Here is a 25,379-nt window from a genome sequence, read left to right on the forward strand (position 1 = left end):
AGGGTTAGCACTGTGTGGGGCACTGTATCGGACACTGTGGGGGGGGGGGGGGCATTTAATCTGACGCTGCGGGGGGCATTTTAAATGGCACTGCGGGGGGAATTGTATCTGGCACCTTTGGGGACCTTGTATCTGACACTGCTGGGGGGCATTATTTGTGTATCTGGCACTGCTGGGAGGCATTATTTGAATATCTGGCACTGCTGAGGGGCATTATTTGTGTATCTGGCACTGCTGAGGGGCATTATTTGTGTATCTGGCACTACGCGGGGTGGCATTACTTGTAGTTGTGAGGCCACAGCCACTTTTGTGAGGCCACACCTACTTTCGCAGGAATGCACGCGCATTGGGAGGAGGGGGTAGCTCCTTCAGAGGTTTTATTTTCTGAAAGTAGCTCACACCCCAATTAAGGTTGGAGACCACTGCCCTTGGCCATGGTGTTATAATTTTGGCCAGCATAAGAAGGCGATTTATTCCTCTTGTGCTACACTTGGTGCACTGTACATTGCATAGGCATAGTTTATCGGAATGCAAATAGGAAACAATAGATCCATAACTGTGATTAACCAATAAGAGAAGACGGAAAACAGTTCATCATTAGTTACTGCCGCCATCCCACAATAGCCTATTAACGTAAACAGGAGTTCTGGTTTTGACTTGTTGTCAGCTTGTTTTTTATATATATATCTATATATATATATCTCCTATATATTTGCCTTAATCTGTGACTCTGTGCCCGTAACGCTGGGCGGAGTCACAGAGCTGGGCGGAGTCAACTGCATCTGCTGCAGGGAGCTACCCCATACCCAGCGCCAGCAGCAGTCAGGTGCAAGACCCTACCTTACAGTATAGGAGGTGAGGATGGCCACTAGCTGCCGGCTGCTGTGCCTGTCCTCCCCCCCCCCCCCCCAATCACCTGTGACAGCGGGCTGTGTGCTGTGCAGTGCGGCCCCGAAAAGGGGGCGGAGCTACGGCGTCACGAAGGGGACGAGCTACACGGGCTAGAGGGGCGGAGCTACACGGGACCAGACAGCTGAACAGTGGTGGAATCAGCATTGCAGTGACGGCCAGCCAGACTTGGTAAGTGGAGGGTGAGAGAGAAATGTGTGTGTGTGTGTGTGTGTGTATATAGTGGGTGGGTGTGTGTGTGTGTGTGTGTGTGTGTGTGTGTGTAGTGGGTGGGTGTGTGTGTGTGTGTGTGTGTGTATATAGTGGGGTGTGTGTGTGTATATATGGTGGGGTGTGTGTGTGTGTTTGTATGTATGTGTGAATTGTGTGTGTGTGAGGTATGTCTGTGTGTGCGCACTTTATGGACGCCACTGCTGGGGGGGCCATTACATGCAAGGACGCTACTAATATAGGGGGGGCATTACGTATAAGGACGCTACTACTATAGGGGGGGCATTACGTATAAGGACGCTACTACTATAGGGGGGGGCATTACGTATAAGGACGCTACTACTATAGGGGGGGCATTACGTATAAGGACGCTACTACTATAGGGGGGGCATTACGTATAAGGAAGCTACTACTATAGGGGGGGCATTACGTATAAGGACGCTACTACTATGGGGGGGCATTACGTATAAGGACGCTACTACTATAGGGAGGCATTACGTATAAGGAGGCTACTAATACTGGGGGGCATTACATATAAGGACGCTACTACTGGGAGGGCATTACATGTAAGGATGCTACTACTACTGGGGGGGCATTATGTATAAGGACGGTACTACTACTGGGGGCACATTATGTATAAGGATGCTACTACTACAGGGGTGGCATTACGTATAAGGACGCTACTATTACTGTTGGGAGGCATTACATATAACTGCTACTACTACTGGGGGCATTACGTATAAGGACGCTACTACTACAAGTGGGGCATTACGTCTAAGGATGCTACTATTACTGTTGTGGGGCATTACATATAACTGCTGCTACTACTGGGGGGGCATTATGTATAAGGACACTACTACTATTGGGGGGGCATTATGTATAAGGACGCTACTACTACTGGGGGGCATTACGTATAAGGACGCTACTACTACGGGTGGGGCATTACGTATAAGGATGCTACTATTACTGTTGGGGAGCATTACATATAACTGCTACTACTACTGGGTGGGCATTATGTATAAGGACACTACTACTATTGGGGGGGGCATTACGTATATGGACGCTACTACTACGGGTGGGGCATTACGTATAAGGACGCTACTACTACGGGTGGGGCATTACGTATAAGATGAATAAGATTGTGCTACATTGTTGCGTAATTTTAAATGGGGGTACTATTGTGTGGCCATGCCCCTTAGTTGTGAGACCACACCACTTTTCCCGATGCACAACAAAGGAATATGGGAGGGCGCAAAATTCATAGTTTGCAGGGGGGCGCCGAACACCCTAGCACCGGCACAGGCCACCAGTAGCAAAAGTACACCACGGCCACTGACACTATCTGCAGGGAGGGGAACAGCGCTGATATGGAGGGTACTTGCAGGCAGCGAGTCGCCGCCCGCAGCTCCTCTCCCACCTACACACCATACCTGCCGCCTGACACCCACACCCCAGGGAGAGGGCGCTAGCTCAGGCACCGCTAGATCAGCATCTGCAGCATACACACAAGGGCTGCCATGCTCAGCGGCAAGCGGTGCGGAGCATGTGCAGCGGGACAGCGCCAGGACGGGACACGCACTAATCAACATTGCTGCTGGGCCGGAGCTCCCTCCGTCTGCAGCCTAAGGACGCGCGCCGCACCTCTCCAGGGAAACACCATGCCTGCCCGCCCACAGGGCTCCGGACGCTTACCTATGCTCCGCGATCACAGCAGCTGACGCTGCCATGCAGGATGGAGGAATGACGCCCGTCAGACGGGGCGGACAGTGTGCGGCGGAACGGGGCCAGGAAGGAATGCTGACCACGACCCATTGCTGCTGGGTCTGAGCTCCCTCCCTCTGCAGTCACCATCTCACAGCAGCAGCCTGGACGTTAGTGGCCACCACGACCCGCACATCCTTACCTCACACATACCTCACATATACCTCACATACCTCACACATGACAGCAAAGGTACACACACTGTGACATCACACCTGTAGCCCACCCCTATATCTGCTAAGTACTCCCCGTCACTATGCCCTGTCACCCTCATCCTGCTCTCTAACTGCCTGTCTGTGTACTGGCCTTCACCCCTTTTACACCATCACCAACCCTCACTAACTACCACAGAGACTATGTGCACTGATATCTGCCCCTCCACCACCTGCAGCGCCCCTGGACCCCTCCCCATCCCCCGCAAACCCCTGCACCTGCCCCTCCACCACCCGTGGCACCCCCACCCACTGCGCCTTCGGACCCCCTACCCCACCCGCAGTGTCTTCCAAACCCCTCCCCCATCTGCAGCAGCCCCTCCCCCATCCGCTGCACCCCCGGACCCATCCCCTGCACCCCCACCCCTCCAGCAACCGCAACACTTTCGGTCCCACTACCCCACCCGCAGCACTCACCCCACCACCAACCACTCCACCTGCGGACCCCCTACACCACCTGCTCCTCCACCACCTACAGCCCCTCCCGATCCACCGCACCCTCACCCCCCTCCCTCCCTCCCCCACCCGCAGCGCCTCCAGGCCCCCTATCTCACCCGCAACACCTGCACCCTTCTCCACCAGCAGCGCCTCCGGAACCCCTCCCCCATCCGCAACAGCCCCTCCCCCGCCTCCCCCACCCACAGCACCCCCACCCCTCCCGCATCCCCTGACCCCCTCCCCATCCGCTGAACCCCCGCACTCACCCCTCCCCCATCCGCTGCACCCACTGACCCATCCCCTACACCCCCACCTCTCCAGCAACCGCAACACCTTCGGACCCACTACCCCACCCTCAGCACCCACCCCTCCACCACCCACTGCACCTCCGGACCTCCAACACCACCCGCTCCTCCACCACCTGCAGCCCCTCCCCATCCACCGCACCCCCACCCGCAGCGCCTCCAGGCCCCCTACCTCACCCGCAACACCTGCACCCTTCCACCCTGCAGCGCCTCCGGAACCCCTCCCTCATCCGCAACAGCCCCTCACCCGCCTCTCCCCCACCCACAGCACCTCACCTCTCCCACACTCCCGGACCACCTCCACCATCCGCTGCACCCCCGCACCCACCCCCTATCCCACCCGCGCACACACCCCTCCACCACCTGCAGCACCTCCAGACCCCCTCCCCCATCCACCGCAAATCCACACACCTGTCCCTCCACCACCCATGGCACCCCCACCCACAGCGCCTACGGACCCCACACCTCAACACACACGGACCCTCCCTCCTCCGGACCCCTAACCCCATTCACTGCACCCCCCCCTCTCCCACCCGCAACGCCTCCACACCTCCTACCCACCCGCCACACCCTTTCCCACCCGCAGTACCTCTGGAACCCCTCCCCCATCCAGCCCAGCATCTGCCCCTCCCCCACCTGCCCCTCCCCCACACACAAAGCCCCCCCGGCCTCCTCCCCCGGTACCCACCCGCGGCGTCTCCAGACCCCCTATGCCACCCGCCCCTCCACCACCTACATCACCTCCGGACCCCCTCCCCCATCCGCCACACCCCGCATCTGGCTCTCCCCCGCCCGCTGCACCTTTGGATCCCCTACCCCACCCACGCAGCAGGCCCTTCCCAATCCGCATCGCCTACACCATTCGCAACAGCACCGCACCCGCCACTTCCCCACCCACGTTACCCCCGCATCCACCCCTCCCCCACCCACCGCGCCCCCTGGACACCTCCCCCATCCACTGCACACCCGCACCCACCCCTTCCCCATCTGCAGCGCCTTCGGAACCCCTCCTCCATCCGCAACAGCCCTGCAGCTGCCATCCCCCACCTGCGACACCCCTGCTCCTACCCCACCCACAGCGCCTTCATACCCCCTCCCCCATCCGCGGTCCCCACTCCCCAAACCCCTTCCTGTTGCAAGGGACTACGCCCCCTTCACCATCGGAAGGCCTTTCATTGTGCAATATTCAAACACTAACAAAACTAGGAATGCAGGGAATACTCCATATATTGAACCCCAGAAAGGCGTGCAGGGGTTAAAGGGGCGTAGCCCCTTCCGACGGTGTGAAGAGCGCCCGTAGGGCGCGATGAAGCACCTAGTATATATATATATATAAAACATATTTTTGTATTATTTATACTTTCCTCCACTCTTTATTTACTCAGTAGCTGTACTGTACTGACTTCAGAAAAGTACTGCATTTTGGTTCTACCGGTGCTGGCCACCCCACATTCTGGTTGTGCCACCTTTTGTGTGTGGGGCCTCTAGTGGTTGAATATTGACTATGAATTCTTGCTAATATTTATCTTAAATATGTTTGTTTGTTTTTTTACATAATTTTATGAAAAATTAACAACATTTTGATTTTCTTTATTGCTTTGTACTTATTTATTAGACTGTTGAATGTTAAGGGTTCTTATTCTCAGGCTTAACCTGAAAGGAAGGCTCTGTCATCTTCCATAAGCCCGCCCCCAGACTACTGTGAGCCAATAGGGGTAGGGGGCTGGAGTTATAGTAGAATATAGACAAGCAGAGTGATATCTCCCTTGCTTCGGCAGCTGGCAGGTCAGTTATTCACACAGCGGCGGCTGCTTATCCCTGGGTAAGGCAGCCAGCATATATATTACATATAACGTGTGTTTATATAGTATGTGCTGACAGACTTCCCTTGCAATGTGTGGTTGGAGCTGCAGCCCAGGGAAGCAGCCGCCACTGATGGCAACCCATGTGTCACCAAAAACTAACATCATCTCAAGATGACAACAGCTTTACCTCTCAGCAGGATCCAGCTAAACTGCAGAGGTTTCCCCTAGGGGTTAAATTACTACAGTAAGTGCATACACTGATGTCAGTCACGTATGCGCATGCTTGTCCCAGGATGGCAAATACAGTAGCAGCAGTAAATTATTATGTTCTGCCATAATATGTAGCAATACACAACGATAGTTACTGTGGTCCCATTGCCGCTAATGGTAAATAGACCCCAATATATTATACAGTAGGCTGCACATTCACAATAGAAAAAGGTGGGATATATAAAAAATGACTTGTTAACCCAGCAGTGTCACAACATGCGACCAGTGTCACAACATGCGATTGCCAGTTGCCACAGGTTTCTGTGACGATTGCTATTTATTATGGAATCTGGATATGTTATGATAATCAATAAATAAACATCTGTGCCTTTGAACTAGATACAAGGGTGAGAAGGGCAGCTACAGGAAAAGGAGGAGAGGAGATAGGGAATTTGCTTATTTGACCTTTTGCTTTTAACAAGCCTCTTCAAGCAAAATAACACAGTTTGATTGTAGGTTTATCACTGCGCTGTGCTGGAGAGCCGGCAGGCCACCCTCAGTGCTAGCACTTGTAACCAATTCAAAGGGATTAAGGAAGTGTCCTTTGCCCTAGGGGACAGGAAGAGAGGGGCCTATTAACTGATCTGACAACATAAGACACATCTCTTCTGCTGTATGCAGTGGCATTTTAATTAGAGATGAGCGGGTTCGGTTTCTTTGAATCCGAACCCGCACGAACTTCACTTTTTTTTTCACGGGTCCGAGCGACTCGGATCTTCCCGCCTTGCTCGGTTAACCCGAGCGCGCCCGAACGTCATCATGACGCTGTCGGATTCTCGCGAGACTCGGATTCTATATAAGGAGCCGCGCGTCGCCGCCATTTTCACACGTGCATTGAGATTGATAGGGAGAGGACGTGGCTGGCGTCCTCTCCATTTAGATTAGATTTAGAAGAGAGAGAGAGAGAGAGATTGCTGTGATACTGTAGATTAGAAGAGAGTGCAGAGTGCAGACAGAGTTTAGTGACTGACGACCACAGTGACCAGTGACCACCAGAGACAGTGCAGTTGTTTGTTTTATTTAATATATCCGTTCTCTGCCTGAAAAAAACGATACACAGTCACACAGTGACTCAGTCTGTGTGCACTGCTCAGCCCAGTGTGCTGCACATCAATGTATTGTATATAAAGCTTATAATTGTGGGGGAGACTGGGGAGCACTGCAGGTTGTTATAGCAGGAGCCAGGAGTACATGATAAATAATATTATATTAAAATTAAACAGTGCACACTTTTGCTGCAGGAGTGCCACTGCCAGTGTGACTAGTGGTGACCAGTGCCTGACCACCAGTATATTAGTAGTATTGTATACTATCTCTTTATCAACCAGTCTATATTAGCAGCAGACACAGTACAGTGCGGTAGTTCACGGCTGTGGCTACCTCTGTGTCGGCACTCGGCAGGCAGTCCGTCCATCCATAATTGTATTATATACCACCTAACCGTGGTTTTTTTTTTCTTTCTTTATACCGTCGTCATAGTCATACTAGTTGTTACGAGTATACTACTATCTCTTTATCAACCAGTGTACAGTGCGGTAGTTCACGGCTGTGGCTACCTCTGTGTCGGAACTCGGCAGGCAGTCCGTCCATCCATAATTGTATTATAATATATACCACCTAACCGTGGTTTTTTTTTCGTTCTTTATACCGTCGTCATACTAGTTGTTACGAGTATACTACTATCTCTTTATCAACCAGTGTACAGTGCGGTAGTTCACGGCTGTGGCTACCTCTGTGTCGGAACTCGGCAGGCAGTCCGTCCATCCATAATTGTATTATAATATATACCACCTAACCGTGGTTTTTTTTTCGTTCTTTATACCGTCGTCATACTAGTTGTTACGAGTATACTACTATCTCTTTATCAACCAGTGTACAGTGCGGTAGTTCACGGCTGTGGCTACCTCTGTGTCGGCACTCGGCAGGCAGTCCGTCCAACCATAATTGTATTATATACCACCTAACCGTGGTTTTTTTTTCATTCTTTATACCGTCGTCATACTAGTTGTTACGAGTATACTACTATCTCTTTATCAACCAGTGTACAGTGCGGTAGTTCACGGCTGTGGCTACCTCTGTGTCGGCACTCGGCAGGCAGTCCGTCCAACCATAATTGTATTATATACCACCTAACCGTGGTTTTTTTTTCATTCTTTATACCGTCGTCATACTAGTTGTTACGAGTATACTACTATCTCTTTATCAACCAGTGTACAGTGCGGTAGTTCACGGCTGTGGCTACCTCTGTGTCGGCACTCGGCAGCCCGTCCATAATTGTATATACCAGTGACCTAACCGTGGTTTTTTTTTCTTTCTTTATACATACATACTAGTTACGAGTATACTATCTCTTTATCAACCAGTCTATATATTAGCAGCAGACACAGTACAGTGCGGTAGTTCACGGCTGTGGCTACCTCTGTGTCGGCACTCGGCAGCCCGTCCATAATTGTATATACCACCTAACCGTGGTTTTTTTTTCTTTCTTTATACATACATACTAGTTACGAGTATACTATCTCTTTATCAACCAGTCTATATATTAGCAGCAGACACAGTACAGTGCGGTAGTTCACGGCTGTGGCTACCTCTGTGTCGGCACTCCGCAGCCCGTCCATAATTGTATATACCACCTAACCGTGGTTTTTTTTTCTTTCTTTATACATACATACTAGTTACGAGTATACTATCTCTTTATCAACCAGTCTATATATTAGCAGCAGACACAGTACAGTGCGGTAGTTCACGGCTGTGGCTACCTCTGTGTCGGCACTCGGCAGCCCGTCCATAATTGTATATACCAGTGACCTAACCGTGGTTTTTTTTTTCTTTCTTTATACATACATACTAGTTACGAGTATACTATCTCTTTATCAACCAGTCTATATATTAGCAGCAGACACAGTACAGTGCGGTAGTTCACGGCTGTGGCTACCTCTGTGTCGGCACTCGGCAGCCCGTCCATAATTGTATATACCAGTGACCTAACCGTGGTTTTTTTTTCTTTCTTTATACATACATACTAGTTACGAGTATACTATCTCTTTATCAACCAGTCTATATATTAGCAGCAGACACAGTACAGTGCGGTAGTTCACGGCTGTGGCTACCTCTGTGTCGGCACTCGGCAGCCCGTCCATAATTGTATACTAGTATCCAATCCATCCATCTGCATTGTTTACCTGAGGTGCCTTTTAGTTGTGCCTATTAAAATATGGAGAACAAAAATGTTGAGGTTCCAAAATTAGGGAAAGATCAAGATCCACTTCCACCTCGTGCTGAAGCTGCTGCCACTAGTCATGGCCGAGACGATGAAATGCCAGCAACGTCGTCTGCCAAGGCCGATGCCCAATGGCATAGTACAGAGCATGTCAAAACCAAAACACCAAATATCAGTAAAAAAAGGACTCCAAAACCTAAAATAAAATTGTCGGAGGAGAAGCGTAAACTTGCCAATATGCCATTTACCACACGGAGTGGCAAGGAACGGCTGAGGCCCTGGCCTATGTTCATGGCTAGTGGTTCAGCTTCACATGAGGATGGAAGCACTCAGCCTCTCGCTAGAAAACTGAAAAGACTCAAGCTGGCAAAAGCACCGCAAAGAACTGTGCGTTCTTTGAAATCCCAAATCCACAAGGAGAGTCCAATTGTGTCGGTTGCGATGCCTGACCTTCCCAACACTGGACGTGAAGAGCATGCGCCTTCCACCATTTGCACGCCCCCTGCAAGTGCTGGAAGGAGCACCCGCAGTCCAGTTCCTGATAGTCAGATTGAAGATGTCAGTGTTGAAGTACACCAGGATGAGGAGGATATGGGTGTTGCTGGCGCTGGGGAGGAAATTGACCAGGAGGATTCTGATGGTGAGGTGGTTTGTTTAAGTCAGGCACCCGGGGAGACACCTGTTGTCCGTGGGAGGAATATGGCCGTTGACATGCCAGGTGAAAATACCAAAAAAATCAGCTCTTCGGTGTGGAGGTATTTCACCAGAAATGCGGACAACAGGTGTCAAGCCGTGTGTTCCCTTTGTCAAGCTGTAATAAGTAGGGGTAAGGACGTTAACCACCTCGGAACATCCTCCCTTATACGTCACCTGCAGCGCATTCATAATAAGTCAGTGACAAGTTCAAAAACTTTGGGTGACAGCGGAAGCAGTCCACTGACCAGTAAATCCCTTCCTCTTGTAACCAAGCTCACGCAAACCACCCCACCAACTCCCTCAGTGTCAATTTCCTCCTTCCCCAGGAATGCCAATAGTCCTGCAGGCCATGTCACTGGCAAGTCTGACGAGTCCTCCTCCGATGCATCCTTGCGTGTAACGCCTACTGCTGCTGGTGCTGCTGTTGTTGCCGCTGGGAGTCGATGGTCATCCCAGAGGGGAAGTCGTAAGCCCACTTGTACTACTTCCAGTAAGCAATTGACTGTTCAACAGTCCTTTGCGAGGAAGATGAAATATCACAGCAGTCATCCTACTGCAAAGCGGATAACTGAGTCCTTGACAACTATGTTGGTGTTAGACGTGCGTCCGGTATCCGCCGTTAGTTCACAGGGAACTAGACAATTTATTGAGGCAGTGTGCCCCCGTTACCAAATACCATCTAGGTTCCACTTCTCTAGGCAGGCGATACCGAGAATGTACACGGACGTCAGAAAAAGACTCACCAGTCTCCTAAAAAATGCAGTTGTACCCAATGTCCACTTAACCACGGACATGTGGACAAGTGGAGCAGGGCAGGGTCAGGACTATATGACTGTGACAGCCCACTGGGTAGATGTATGGACTCCCGCCGCAAGAACAGCAGCGGCGGCACCAGTAGCAGCATCTCGCAAACGCCAACTCTTTCCTAGGCAGGCTACGCTTTGTATCACCGCTTTCCAGAATACGCACACAGCTGAAAACCTCTTACGGCAACTGAGGAAGATCATCGCGGAATGGCTTACCCCAATTGGACTCTCCTGTGGATTTGTGGCATCGGACAACGCCAGCAATATTGTGTGTGCATTAAATATGGGCAAATTCCAGCACGTCCCATGTTTTGCACATACCTTGAATTTGGTGGTGCAGAATTTTTTAAAAAACGACAGGGGCGTGCAAGAGATGCTGTCGGTGGCCAGAAAAATTGCGGGACACTTTCGGCGTACAGGCACCACGTACAGAAGACTGGAGCACCACCAAAAACTACTGAACCTGCCCTGCCATCATCTGAAGCAAGAAGTGGTAACGAGGTGGAATTCAACCCTCTATATGCTTCAGAGGTTGGAGGAGCAGCAAAAGGCCATTCAAGCCTATACAATTGAGCACGATATAGGAGATGGAATGCACCTGTCTCAAGTGCAGTGGAGAATGATTTCAACGTTGTGCAAGGTTCTGATGCCCTTTGAACTTGCCACACGTGAAGTCAGTTCAGACACTGCCAGCCTGAGTCAGGTCATTCCCCTCATCAGGCTTTTGCAGAAGAAGCTGGAGGCATTGAAGAAGGAGCTAAAAGGGAGCGATTCCGCTAGGCATGTGGGACTTGTGGATGCAGCCCTTAATTCGCTTAACAAGGATTCACGGGTGGTCAATCTGTTGAAATCAGAGCACTACATTTTGGCCACCGTGCTCGATCCTAGATTTAAAGCCTACCTTGGATCTCTCTTTCCGGCAGACACAGGTCTGCTGGGGTTGAAAGACCTGCTGGTGACAAAATTGTCAAGTCAAGCGGAACGCGACCTGTCAACATCTCCTCCTTCACATTCTCCCGCAACTGGGGGTGCGAGGAAAAGGCTCAGAATTCCGAGCCCACCCGCTGGCGGTGATGCAGGGCAGTCTGGAGCGACTGCTGATGCTGACATCTGGTCCGGACTGAAGGACCTGACAACGATTACGGACATGTCGTCTACTGTCACTGCATATGATTCTCTCAACATTGATAGAATGGTGGAGGATTATATGAGTGACCGCATCCAAGTAGGCACGTCACACAGTCCGTACTTATACTGGCAGGAAAAAGAGGCAATTTGGAGGCCCTTGCACAAACTGGCTTTATTCTACCTAAGTTGCCCTCCCACAAGTGTGTACTCCGAAAGAGTGTTTAGTGCCGCCGCTCACCTTGTCAGCAATCGGCGTACGAGGTTACATCCAGAAAATGTGGAGAAGATGATGTTCATTAAAATGAATTATAATCAATTCCTCCGCGGAGACATTGACCAGCAGCAATTGCCTCCACAAAGTACACAGGGAGCTGAGATGGTGGATTCCAGTGGGGACGAATTGATAATCTGTGAGGAGGGGGATGTACACGGTGATATATCGGAGGGTGAAGATGAGGTGGACATCTTGCCTCTGTAGAGCCAGTTTGTGCAAGGAGAGATTAATTGCTTCTTTTTTGGGGGGGGTCCAAACCAACCCGTCATATCAGTCACAGTCGTGTGGCAGACCCTGTCACTGAAATGATGGGTTGGTTAAAGTGTGCATGTCCTGTTTTGTTTATACAACATAAGGGTGGGTGGGAGGGCCCAAGGATAATTCCATCTTGCACCTCTTTTTTCTTTTCTTTTTCTTTGCATCATGTGCTGATTGGGGAGGGTTTTTTGGAAGGGACATCCTGCGTGACACTGCAGTGCCACTCCTAAATGGGCCCGGTGTTTGTGTCGGCCACTAGGGTCGCTAATCTTACTCACACAGTCAGCTACCTCATTGCGCCTCTTTTTTTCTTTGCGTCATGTGCTGTTTGGGGAGGGTTTTTTGGAAGGGACATCCTGCGTGACACTGCAGTGCCACTCCTAGATGGGCCCGGTGTTTGTGTCGGCCACTAGGGTCGCTAATCTTACTCACACAGCTACCTCATTGCGCCTCTTTTTTTCTTTGCGTCATGTGCTGTTTGGGGAGGGTTTTTTGGAAGGGACATCCTGCGTGACACTGCAGTGCCACTCCTAGATGGGCCCGGTGTTTGTGTCGGCCACTAGGGTCGCTAATCTTACTCACACAGTCAGCTACCTCATTGCGCCTCTTTTTTTCTTTGCGTCATGTGCTGTTTGGGGAGGGTTTTTTGGAAGGGCCATCCTGCGTGACACTGCAGTGCCACTCCTAGATGGGCCCGGTGTTTGTGTCGGCCACTAGGGTCGCTAATCTTACTCACACAGTCAGCTACCTCATTGCGCCTCTTTTTTTCTTTGCGTCATGTGCTGTTTGGGGAGGGTTTTTTGGAAGGGCCATCCTGCGTGACACTGCAGTGCCACTCCTAGATGGGCCCGGTGTTTGTGTCGGCCACTAGGGTCGCTAATCTTACTCACACAGCTACCTCATTGCGCCTCTTTTTTTCTTTGCGTCATGTGCTGTTTGGGGAGGGTTTTTTGGAAGGGACATCCTGCGTGACACTGCAGTGCCACTCCTAGATGGGCCCGGTGTTTGTGTCGGCCACTAGGGTCGCTTATCTTACTCACACAGCGACCTCGGTGCAAATTTTAGGACTAAAAATAATATTGTGAGGTGTGAGGTATTCAGAATAGACTGAAAATGAGTGTAAATTATGGTTTTTGAGGTTAATAATACTTTGGGATCAAAATGACCCCCAAATTCTATGATTTAAGCTGTTTTTTAGTGTTTTTGGAAAAAAACACCCGAATCCAAAACACACCCGAATCCGACAAAAATAATTCGGTGAGGTTTTGCCAAAACGCGTTCGAACCCAAAACACGGCCGCGGAACCGAACCCAAAACCAAAACACAAAACCCGAAAAATTTCAGGCGCTCATCTCTAATTAATACGTAAATGAGGGGGCCGTGTGCAAGTTTCTGTGTGGACGTCCTACCCTCCCTAAAAAATGGCAATGGCACATGAGCAGAACACAGCCAATGACTCTCACACAGTGTAAGGGTTATTGCTGTATTTTGCACCTTCGCCATACTTCTGTTGATTTCTTCAGACAATCGTAACTTGTGCTGGGTGCAGAACCCATGGGCCTGTGTATTTATTATATTATAGATGAACCACTGACTTCTTACTACAGTATCAAACTCGTACCTCGAATTAAATACCGAAATCGGGTGCAGCTACTAAAGGTACTTAAGTAAGTGTATAAAAAATTATAAAGACGCTAAAAAGCCTTAAAAAACCTTGGATACAATAATTGTTACCATATACAGTAAATTTGCAGCTACCTTTAAATAATCTGCAATTATATTGCAATTATATATTTGCTTCTTCTTACTACAGTATACAGGTTGGCTATAAAGACTTCATAATACTAAAATACAGAAAATAGATGATTGATATTGGAAGCAAATATTTTTAGATTTTTACAGGCAGATGTGAATATCTGAACCAAATAAAGGGCAACTTGGTGATTTGGATATGAAATAATGCCACCATTTTAAAATTAATAATATACATAATGTTGCATCAAACATCCCATAAGATCATCTTCTCAACCATGGAAATTTCTTTACAGATCCTTATTTGAATAACCTCCCCTCCTTCCATTCTGCATCTGTGTTTAGTAGGCCATGCTATAGATGCGCAGGTCATGTCCCTGTAGTCCAGTGCAATTTAAGGCTCACTCTTGAGGTTGCAAGGAAGTTCCCCTATTTATGGGTTCACTACGGTATGCCGGCGGTCGGGCTCCCGGCGACCAGCATACCGGCGCCGGGAGCCCGACCGCCGGCTTACCGACAGTGTGGCGAGCGTACATGAGCCCCTTGCGGGCTCGCTGCGCGCGCCATGCTATTTTATTCTCCCTCCAGGGGGGTCGTGGACCCCCACGAGGTAGAATAAGTGTCAGTATGCCGGCTGTCGGGATCCTGGCGCCGGTATACTGTGCGCCGGGATCCCGTCAGTCGGCATACTGAAGACCACCCCTATTTATATGTGTTGTCCAAAGATATTTGGCTAGATGCATCATCACTTGGAGAGTGATAAAATGGAAAGAGAAAAAGGCACCAGCCAATCAGCTCCTAACTTCCATACCACAGGCCCTGTTTGAAAAATGACAGGAGCTGGTTATCACTTTCCATTTTATCACTCTCCAAGCGATGATGCATCTAGCCCTGTTTAGTAAACCTTTCAGATTAGATAGATAGAGCTGATTGAAAGGGAATGTGTTCCAATTCCAGGGAAAGTGGGGTGTGAGTGGAAAAGCACAGCATCAGAGTCCTACCAGAAATGACTTTCTTGGTGCTGCCTGTGCAGACGACTTCCCTGTCAGAGGTTATGTATAAAACGGTATCCGGTCTCTAGGTCGACCACACTTAGGTCGACAGTGTCTAGGTCGATCACTATTGGTTGTCCTTTTGTCATGTCGACCTGGTTCATGTCGACCTAGAGACCCGGTCGACCTAGAAACCCTGTCGACCTAATTACTTTCGACCAATATTGGTCGACCTAGACACTGTCGACCTAAGTGTGGTCGACCCAATGATCCACACCCGCATAAAACATTTACCAAACCATACTTGCCAACATTGCGATGTGCAATCTTGGGACTTCTCACGTACGCCTTTGGTATGTAGCGCACAAGAGGGGGTGTGACCTTATGCCCACAAGGCCGAGACACCAATTGTGTGATGTTTTGGGTCATGGTCATGCACCACGCCCCCATTTCTTATCATGCTGTGGCCGAGCCGGCAGCTACTGGACAGCCCTCACAGCCTCTCGGCACTGAATGGATGACATGCATATGTGTCCGGCATGCACTCATCACAGCTCTGCTATGAGCAGTGGTGACAGAGTGTCCCCCCAACTTCTCCCCAGCCCACGGGACACTGTGGCCTGGGTGTGGGGCAATGGGGGTATTTCAGAGTTGATCGCAGCAGCAAATTTGTTAGCAGTTGGGCAAAACCATGTGCACTGCAGGAGAGGCAGATATAACATGTGCAGAGAGAGTTAGATTTGGGTGGGTTATTTTATTTCTGTGCAGGGTAAATACTGGCTGCTTTATTTTTACACTGCAATTTAGATTTCAGTTTGAACACACCACACCCAAATCTAACTCTCTCTGCACATGTTATATCTGCAGCTCCTGCAGTGCTCATGGTTTTCCCAACTGCTAACAAATTTGCTGCTGCGATCAACTCTGAATTACCCCCAATGCCCGAAAAGTGGGATTGTCCTGCTGAAATTGGGACAGTTGGGAAGTATGACAAAATAATTCACTGAGATGAGAGGAATAGTATAGGAGATATAGGGCCCAATTCAATATTGATTTCCTCTAATAGGCAAAACCATGTGCAGTGCAGGTGGGGCAGATATAATGTGCAGAGAAAGTTACATTGTGGGGAGGAGGTGTTCAAACTGAAATCTAAATTGCAGTGTAAAAATAAAGCAGCCAGTATTTACTCTGCACAGAAACACCAACAATATATCCCACCCAAAATGTAAATCTCTCTGTACAAGTTATATCTACCCCACCTGCAATCAACCTTGAATTAGGCCCATAGTCTATGCAACACAAAAGGGTCTCATCGTCTTAGATTACTGAAATTTGCAAATAGTTATGTGTCACACACTGGTGTCTCTCCTGGTTGCACTTATAATTAATATTATAAATTCATATGGGACATAAAATACATATACAGAGACACTACAGATAAACACTGCTGAAATATGGGGTGCACTACTGCGATACCTCCATGATGCTCCTTTAAGGAAGTAGCTGCCTTTACCAAGATTGCATCGCAATCTTGTCACTGTGTTAGAGCGGCACAGTGGAACATGAATGTGCAACATACCTCCGTAGCAGGTCCGTAACTAGAAGTTGGTTAAGATGGCACTTGCCAGGGGTTTACTGACTTTCAAAGCTTTACATGACCGGGGCTCAAGGTACATACTGCCCCACTCAATTACTGCAATCTGAAAATGAAAAACTATTAGTATCTAGGATGTTCCTGAATTCATCTGGGGGTCAAGCTTTTAGCTTTACAGCGCTAACTCTATGGAACTTGCTACCCCAGGGCTGTAACTAGGGTGGTATGGGTGCTGCTCGGCACACAGCACAGATGCCCTGTGGGCGGAGAACCGGACACATCCACCTGCGATCACCTATATACTATGTGCCATCAACTGCAGTGCTGCCTACTGTACTGTATGTAGCGTTGGTCCTGGCTCCTTCTCTGCCCGCGCATTTCCTCCACCCCGTCCTGGCTCCCGCAGTGTCTCTTGGGACTGGATGGGATGTTATAATGTCTCTCCCAGCCCATTTCCCCAGTGCCCTGCACCAAGGAGCCACGGCGTTTGGGTGGGCAGCATGACTGGAGAGGCAGGCAAGAAGCTAAATATAGGAACACTGATGCTATAGTACTATATGTGCTGTGTGGGCGTAATGTGTAAGGAGCATTGTTGTGTGGGAGTAATGTGTAAGGGGCATTGCTGTGTGGGTATAATGTGTAAGGGGCATTGCTGTGAGGGAGTAATGTGTAAGGGGCATTGCTGTGTAGGAGCAATGTGTAAGGTGCATTGCTGTGTGGGCGTAATGTGTACGGGGCATTGCTGTGTGGGCGTAATGTGTACGGGGCATTGCTGTGTGGGCGTAATGTGTAAGGGGCATTGCTGTGTGGGATTAATGTGTAAGGGGCTTTGCTGTGTGGGAGTAATGTGTAAGGGGCATTGCTGTGTGGGAGTAATGTGTAAGGGGCAATGCTGTGTGGGAGTAATGTGTAAGGGGCATTGCTGTGTGGGAGTAATGTGTAAGGGGCAATGCTGTGTGGGAGTAATGTGTAAGGGGCATTGCTGTGTGGGCGTAATGTTTAAAAGCCATTGCTGCATGGTGTAATGTGAAAGGGACACTACTGTGTGACATAGTTTGAACTGGGGTTACTATTTTGTGGCCACGCTCTCCCTATTTAAAATATGTAAAAAAATAAAAATGTGCTTTCTGGCACAGGGCACCATAATCTCTACTGACGGCATTGAGCTGCCCAGCAAAGTTCGAGAGGCCTCCACTCTAGAGTCCTTCAAAAACAAACTAACGCATTGTTTTCTCACACATTTCACTAATATCTCTTAAGTTCCTAAAAAAAAACATTATAGCCGAAATGCTTAGTTCACTTTTTTTGTTAAGCTTATTTTATATTTTGTGCTGTCTTTTTACCTCTTTAAACAAGACATATACAGTACTTCAGCAGGAAGCATTCATCATTACCACATTGCTGAGCTTACTTACACAGTAGATGTCAACTGTCCAATTTAGGTACATTAACCAATATTAAAGGAATATTACAAAGTAAGAAGTATCAGACGCTATCAGCAAGTTACAATTTGGTAAGAGAAATGGACTCACTGTGCTATACAATAAAGAATTTCAGGATATGTTACTACCACATTTTAAATCCATTATTTAATCATATGCTAGAAGGACCCAGCTACCCCAGTGAAGATTATTGCAATAGTTTCCTTACTAGTCTTTCTCAAAACAGCCTTTACCACTACAATCCATGGGAAGCAGTCAGGATCCCGGCTCTCGGGAACCTGGCAGTCAGAATACCGACACCAGGATCACAACACTTGTCTGAATGCCGACACCGGCATTCAGAAAGGAAGCAACATCCCGGCGCCGGAATCCTGACAACCGGGATCCCAAATGAGGACACACCGCAGCAATGCAGAGGTAAGCCACGGGGGGAGGTTAGGTTTAGGCTGCATCCTGGGGAGTTAGAGTTAGGCTGCATCTTGGGGGTTAGGTTTAGGCTGCATCCCGGAGGGTTAGGGTTAGGCTGCGTCCCAGTGGGTTAGGGTTAGGCTTTGGGGAGGTGGGGTTAGGGACCCCCTCGGAGTGCTAGGGTTAGGCCATGGGGTGGGAGGGTTAGGTTTAGGCAGCGAGGATAGGGGGTTAGGTTTATGCACCTCTGGGGGGGGTGGTTATGGTTAGGCACAAAGGGGGGTGGTTAGGGTTAGGCACAAAGGGGGCACAAAGGGGGCAGGTTAGTGTTAGGCTGCGAGTAGGGAGGGTTAGGGTTAGGGGGGTGGGGAGAGGGAAGAACACCCTTCACTCACCTGTGTCGGTATTGTAAACTCAGGGATCCTGGCATTGGTATGTCGATTGCTGGTATCCCATAAGCTGGGATCTCATACTGATCCCCAATCCATTATGCATACAGCTGCAAGACTGATCTTCAATGCAAAACGTTCACACTCTGCTGCTACGCTCTGTTCGTCCCTCCATTAGTTACCTGTATTTTATCAAGTTCAATATAAAATACTTTTACTTACACATAAAGCTATTAACTAAACTACCAACATACATCTCTTATCTCAAACACTTATCTCAAAATGTCTCCCATCTACAAATTGTTGGATTGAGGCATGAAGGGCCCACTGCGGGAATGCAGGGGCCCATGATAAGTAGTGTGGCCAGTCTCCAGAGAAGGTGTGGCCAGCCAGCAGAGACTTGGCTAACCATTGGAGAGTGCATGGTCCAAGCCCCTTGATAAATATAGTCCATGCATGATAATAATATGCACCATAGTCCTGAGCAGCAAACAAACTAGTAGTCGCTAGGAGGCCACAGCCATCTGTGGTAAGAGTAAGCACCCCTGGTGTATATGTGACCTGTGTGTGGAGTGCACACAGGTCAGGGCCTGTGTACTACAGTATACAGGGCCTGTGTACTACAGTATACAGCATAATGTGAACTGCAGCACAATAATGGAGACCATCTGGAAGTCATATTAATGAGAAAGGACCCTAGTGGTACAGTGGATTACATGTTTCTGTCAATTTGATAGCAAGGAAACCTGGAATGCTTTCTGAGATAATAAAGCTGTATATGCTAATAAAATCCAGAACTTAGTACACAGTGTAACGACAAAATGAATAGTGTGAACAGGGCGGCATCGTGGCATTGTATTTTTTAGAAGGGGATTTTTTTTTATAAAGGGATGAACGTGATTGGCCAACCTCTCACAGATCACTGTCTACTGCCACAGAATTATATTCAGCACTGTAGTCTTAACGTGGAGCATTCGCCACCCAGCAGTTAAACTGTGTATTACATGGCGTGGGACATAACCAACCCCATAATGTTATTTACAACTCGCGACTCAGGAGCCTAAATCGTACGCTATGAGCAACGATGTTTGAGGACACATCTGTACATTACTAATCACAACAGTGCCCCTTATTCATATTACATCACACTGAATTGCTCCTTATTCACATTACACCACACCATATTGCTCTTTATTCACATTAGACCACACAGTAGTGCCCTTTCTATATGTTACACCACACAGTAGAGCACCTTATACACATTATGTCACACATTAGTAATGCATTTATACACATAATACCACACAGTAATGTCCCTAACACATATGAAACACATTATAAATGTCCTTATAAACATAATGCGCCTTACACATCATGCCACCCGTTATTAATGCCCTTACACACATAATGCCCCTTACACATATCCCGCATATAATTAATGCACATAATGACACTCATAATATCCCTTACACATATGCCGCACATTATTAGTGCCTTTTTTCACATAATGACACACATAGTCCCCCTTACACATATGCCGCACATTATTCATGTATTTAGACATGACACACATAATGTCCCTTACACATATACTGAACACTATTGCACAACCAACCCACCTACACACAGCACTGACATAACCATTAGCACTGTGACCTCTGCCTCTGCTTGGATACAGATGTGTCCTCATACATCTTGCCTCAATACGCCATGCAGCAGGAGATGGTTGGCGTGAGTCAGCTGACAGCTCTGCTAATGTTGGGTGCCTGAGTGCCTTTTTTGCATTGCTATGTGGCTAGGATGCACAATCAGCTTCTGCTGATTAAATGATATGTGACATGCCTATATTCTGTGACTGTATCTGCATACGGAATGCTACGTCACAGTGGTTTCCAGGAATACACTGTGACGTAGCATTTCGTATTCAGAGCTGCAGTCACACACATAATATAGGCATGCCGCATATCAGTTTAATCAGCAGAAGCTGCTTGTGCCCCTACGCATGCCAAATGCTCTAGGCATTTGCCTAGTTTGCCTATGCCTAGGACCGGCTCTGTGTATGCTATGCCATATATTTGTATGCAGAGAAGACTGCAATTGATGAACTGACTGATTATATAATAGAATGTATTTTGTAAACAAGGAAAATTTTATAAAACTAAAAATGAACAGATAAATACAATACTTTAGAAAGTAATCTAAGCCCTGTAACACCATCATACTTCACATGAAAAACACACACTTACACACACGCTATACAGGTTGAGTATCCCATATCCAAATATTCCGAAATACGGAATATTCTGAAATACAGAATTTTTGGAGTGAGAGTGAGATAGTGAAACCTTTGTTTTCTGATGGCTCAATGTACACAAACTTTGTTTAATACACACGTTATTAAAAATATTGTATTAAATGACCTTCAGGCTGTGTATATAAGGTGTATATGAAACAAATGAATTGTGTGACTGTAGACACACTTTGTTTAATACACAAAGTTATAATAAATATTGGCTAAAATGACCTTCAGGCTGTGTGTATAAGGTGTATATGAAACATACATGAATTGTGTGAATGTTCACACAGTTTGTTTAATGTACAAAGTTATTAAAAACATTGGCTAAAATGACCTTCAGGCTGTGTGTATACGGTGTATATGAAACATAAATGCATTCTGTGCATAGACTTGGGTCCTATCGACATGATATCTTATTATGGTATGCAATTATTCCAAAATACGGAAAAATCCCATATCCAAAATACCTCTGGTCCCAAGCATTTTGGATAAGGGATACTCAACCTGTATTTGTACCTTAAGCTGACAATAACTTTGTGATTGATATAAAATTTACAAGTATGATTTCTATATTTGCGTTCATAAATACACACATATACCATGACAGATATGCAGATACAGGATTGTCATGACACCCCTTATGGTTCGAAGAGAGTGTTTGTAGATAAAAAATGAACAGGATGCTTCCGTCATAAAACAATTTGACAAGAGTGTGTCATTCCTTTGGAGGGGATGGGAATTATGTGGAATGTGTTTAGATCCCCTTGACTAATGTCTTAAGGCTGTAGGGAGCAAAAATAGGAAATGGCTGTTTTTAATTCTTCCCAGACTACTGAACACATGATAACAGATATGGTGAAGTATGGGAGCTCTCCATAAATTATTTACATGACAGATTGCAGCTGAACATAAACTGTGGGATGACTGCACATAATTCATGGTGTAAGAGTGAGAGACATCCACTAGGACTTATCCAGACATCGCCTGTTGTACCATACACACAAAGCGGGTGTATCCATTTCACTGCTTTTTAAAAGTATAAACACAACAAATTACATTTGTGAAAAAGTTTGATATAATTGTCTATCATAGTAAGACTCTATATTCTGTTTTGAACCTTTAACATCTAGAAAATGTATTTTTATTTGAACAGTGCTTTCCTCTGAGTTCAGAGAAACAGATCAATCAAATACTATCTATCTATCTATCTATCTATCTATCTATCTATCTATCTATCTATCTATCTATCTATCTATCTATCTATCTATTTATCTTTCTAGTTAAGTTCTGTGTACCCTGTATTGTTATAATGTGTGCATTTATGCACAGCGATGAGAACCACTTGTGGCTGCACCTTAGAAATATTATATATATATATATATATATATATATATATATATAAAAAATAGAGTGCAATAGAGCGCCTGATAGTGTTTATATGTTAAAATATTATTGTATAGCCAGTTCACCCTGTGAGGTGTGTAAAGTGCATTTTTTTTTTAAAAAGAACAACTTAGCTCCTTGGAGGCAGCTTCGATCAGATGACGCTTTAGAACATGTAAGTTAAAAAACAAAAGAAGAACATAGTGTGTACTGTTTTTACAGAGTTAAAAATGCACATAAAACTCTGAAAGTAGGAACCTTGCTGGTCCCAATAGCCATACAGAAGTTTGTCAGAATACAAATAAAAACACAATTTATTCTAACAATCCTGACGCAAAGGCAGGTAGCAAACGTACAAGATAAAAACAATTAGGTAGCTTATCTATCCATGATTGAAAATGTCGTATAAACAGCTATTTCGTAACCAGAGATTCAATTTAAAATCCTGTAGCAAATGCAGGTATCATACGTACGAGATAAAAACATAAAAACGGCTTATCTGTCCAATGTTAGAAGTATCGGGTGAGCAGCAAATCCCAATCCCAACGCGTTTCGTCCTTTAGCAGAGGACTTCTCATGGTACTAATGTGGACCCCAGCATCCTCTATGGACTACTTATGTTTTGCAGGTCTCCTCACAGAATCGCAAGTCATATATATATATATATATATATATGTTCAAATACCATACACAGCGTAAATAAGCAAACAGTCAATAGTGCAACAGTTTTGCATACTAATACATGAAACTTGGCGTTGACATTCACTTTTGGGATTATATGTATTCTCTAATGCAGGGGTGTCAAACTCAAATTCATCGGGGGCCGCATCAGCAGTTTGGTCCCCATCAAAGGGCCGGTTGTATCTGTAGGTCTATCCAAAATTTACCGCTCCACCTGCCTTATATGTGCCCAGCCATCTGCCCCCTTTTAAAGTGCCCAGCCATGTGCCCCCTTTTATAGTGCCCAGCCATGTGCCCCCTTTTATAGTGCACAGGTCCCCATTTTACACATTGCGGCAGGCACAGGTCCCCATTTTACACATTGTGGCAGGCACAGGTCCCCATTTTACACATTGTGGCAGGCACAGGTCCCCATTTTACACATTGTGGCAGGCACAGGTCCCCATTTTACACATTGTGGCAGGCAAAGGTCCCCATTTTACACATTGTGGCAGGCACAGGTCCCCATTTTACACATAGCGGCAGGTACAGGTCCCCATTTTACACATTGTGGCAGGCACAGGTCCCCATTTTACACATTGTGGCAGGCACAGGTCCCCATTTTACACATAGCGGCAGGTACAGGTCCCCATTTTACACATTGTGGCAGGCACAGGTCCCCATTTTACACATTGTGGCAGGCACAGGTCCCCATTTTACACATAGCGGCAGGTACAGGTCCCCATTTTACACATTGTGGCAGGCACAGGTCCCCATTTTACACATTGTGGCAGGCACAGGTCCCCATTTTACACATTGTGGCAGGCACAGGTCCCCATTTTACACATTGTGGCAGGCACAGGTCCCCATTTTACACATTGCGGCAGGTGGTGGAAGGAGGGAGAGAGAAAGAAAGAGAGGAAGGGAGAGGGGCTGACTTACATTTGAAGCGGTTCTCGCCGCTCTTCAGCCGCCTCTCCCTCCTCGTCTGCGCGGCTCCCTTCTCCCTCCTCCGACGGGGTTTCGTTGAATGACGCGTTTGCGCCGTGACGTCACGACGCAATCGCGTCATTCCGCGAAACCCCGCCCCCCCCCCGAGCTGGGCACTCGGGAGAAGGGGGTTTCATGGCGGCGGCACCGCGGGCCATCAGACGAAGTCTGGCGGGCCGGATTTGGCCCGCGGGCCTTGTCTTTGACACCCCTGCTCTAATGCATGGGTCTTCAACCTGCGGCCCTCCAGCTGCTGTGGAACTAAACATCCCAGCATTCCCTGTCTCAGTTTTAGCATGCATTAATAGCAACACTGTGGCAGGGCATGTGCTGGGATGTGTAGTTACACGGTAGCTGGAGGCAGGGGCGCTTTGAGAGAGGAGGAGGCACGTGTGAAGCCTCCTCCATTCGGGCCCCCACCTTTCTGCAGACAGCGCTGAGAGTCTGAGCTCAGACTCTACTGCACATGCTCAGATCTCCAGGAAAATGGCCGCAAACATTTTCCCAGTGATTTCTCCACTGCACATGCACAGAACTCCGTGAAAATGGCCATTTTCACGGTGATTTAACAGCGCTGCTGTCGTCGGCAGGGTAAGTATTAAAAAAAATTAGTGCACCCATTATAACTATGCAAGTGGCTGGAGTGCCGCAGGTTGAAGAACCATGTGGTATGCTTCAAGAGATGTATCACAGGTTCCGCAGAAAAGCATAAAAGGTTACATAATATAATACTATTAACAACAAAGCATTTTTAAGTAAGTAGCAGGTAAGATTCGTACCAGAAACTTTTCAGGCATGCACAGTAGTATTACTGTGGTTCTTTACAATTCTGAAATCTGGAGACTTCTCCTACCAATCATTTTTTTGGACAATTAGAAGACTAAATTCACCTCAGGGTACACAATAAATAACAAATAAGTACAGTATGTTGAGCTCAATGGTGCATTTAAGTTCATACATCTTCATCAAGGGAGAGGTAGTTAAAAAAAATTAAATTAGTTGGATATCCCCTGGAATATCCAACAAATTTCTGGCCAGAAACCAGTTTTCATTTTGTGCATCTGAAGATCCTGGTTGTTGTTTTTTTTTTTTTAGTATAAACATTTTAAACTTAATAAGTGGTAATTAAAATATAGGGTGAGATTCAATTATTTGTACCACTTGCAGCCAGATGTTCAATT

At 47.3% G+C, this 25,379-nt stretch overlaps 1 long non-coding RNA gene across 1 annotated transcript in view; it reads right to left on the minus strand.

Annotated features, from left to right (window-relative positions):
- LOC134935535 (uncharacterized) overlaps positions 1 to 19,045 on the minus strand; it is a 51,309-nt gene extending 32,264 nt beyond the window's left edge. Inside the window, exon 1 of the long non-coding RNA XR_010180230.1 lies at positions 18,876 to 19,045. This is a non-coding gene — a long non-coding RNA (uncharacterized LOC134935535). The remainder of the gene's footprint in view (positions 1 to 18,875) is intronic.
- Between the last annotated feature and the right edge of the window lie 6,334 nt (positions 19,046 to 25,379).

The sequence above is a fragment of the Pseudophryne corroboree genome, chromosome 6 (assembly GCF_028390025.1).
Source record: "Pseudophryne corroboree isolate aPseCor3 chromosome 6, aPseCor3.hap2, whole genome shotgun sequence".
Taxonomy (NCBI): Eukaryota; Metazoa; Chordata; class Amphibia; order Anura; family Myobatrachidae; genus Pseudophryne; species Pseudophryne corroboree.